The following is a 1,535-nucleotide window of genomic DNA, read 5'->3' as shown; positions in this document are numbered from 1 at the left end:
AGGAGCAGCAGCAGCAAGGGGAGCAGCAGCAGGGGGAGCAGCAGCAGCAAGGGGAGCAGCAGCAGCAAGGGGAGCAGCAGCAGGGAGCAGCAGGAGGAGGGCCAGGAGCAGCAGCAGCAAGGGAAGCAGCAGCAGCAGCTGTCCCAGGCCCTCTTGGTGTCTCTCATATTTATACCCTCCCAAGAGTCCCCAGAATTCCAAAATCATATCCCTCCTAGGTAATGGGACAATCATAGTTAGTGGTTGTGGACAAACCTGAAGCAGCCCCATACCTCATACCTGAAATTAAAACAAAAACATATTCATATATCATAACTGGGTTCACTAAGAAACCAAGATTCTCACTACCGAGAGTACTGGGAGAGACGACTAGAATTGGAGACATCTTGGAGATGAGCTAGAAACCTTGTGCAATGGAAGCTCCCAGGAATCTCTGAGGGTGACCCTAGCTAAGACTCCTGGCAATGGGGGATACATAGCCTGACCTGGCCATCCACTGCCTCCAGGCAAGACTTCCAGTGGAGGGATTGGGACACCAACCCAGCCAGACAACCTTCAGTTTACAGTTTGACTTGCCTACAGATGTGCTGGGGTAAAGGTGGTGCAGAAGTTGTGGGAATGGTTGGCCAATGACTGGTCCAGCTTGAGACATGTGCCACAAGAGAGAGCCTATCCCTGACACTGCCTGGTTGGCCAGGACTCACAGGCTGGAGAGCCCCACCCCTGACACTGCCTGGTTGGCCAGGACTCACAGGCTGGAGAGCCCAGAGACCTAGGATGGAACTAAACATGACTGGTTAAAAAAACAAACACACAGAAAAAAGGTCAATGAAATGATGAAATGACTCCTAGTGATACTCGGCTGTACTCATAGGTCGATGCTAGCCCAGCTGTCATCAGAGAGGCGTCATCCAGCAACGGATGGGAATAGATGCAGAGACCCACAGCCAAGCATTAGACAGAGCTTGGGGATCCTGAAAAGAAGGGGGAAGAAGAATAGTAGGAGCCAGAGAGATCAGGAACGCTACAAGAAAACCCACAGAATCAACTAACCTGGGGTCCTAGGGCCCCACAGAGACTGAACCAACAACCCAGGAGCCTGTGTAGGACTGACCAAGGCCCTCTGTGTATGTGTTACAGTTGTATCCCTTGATCTTGTGGGACTCCTAACAGAGGGAGCAGGGGCTGATTCTAATACTTTTGCCTGCTTTTGGGACCTCCCTTTTTCCCCACTGGGTTGCCATGTCCAGCCTTAATTCAAGGGGAGGATCCTATTCTTACTACAACTTGATATGCTATGTTTGGTTGATAACCATAGGAGGCCTTCCGCTTTCTGAAGGGAAATGGAGGAGGAGATGTAGAGGCAGAGGGAAGATGTGTGTGTGTGTGGGGAGGGGCTTGGGGGGGAGGACAGGGAGGAGAGGAAGAAGGGGACACTGCTGTTGGGATATAAGAAAGTAGTGCAAGGAAAAAAAAATAATGGATTTAAAGAAAAGCAAGAATGGGCACATGGAGGGGTTGGGGAAGAAAGAGGA

This window comes from Mastomys coucha, unplaced genomic scaffold (genome assembly GCF_008632895.1).
Source record: "Mastomys coucha isolate ucsf_1 unplaced genomic scaffold, UCSF_Mcou_1 pScaffold19, whole genome shotgun sequence".
In the NCBI taxonomy this organism is placed as follows: domain Eukaryota; kingdom Metazoa; phylum Chordata; class Mammalia; order Rodentia; family Muridae; genus Mastomys; species Mastomys coucha.
Note: the sequence above shows the minus strand (reverse complement) of the source record.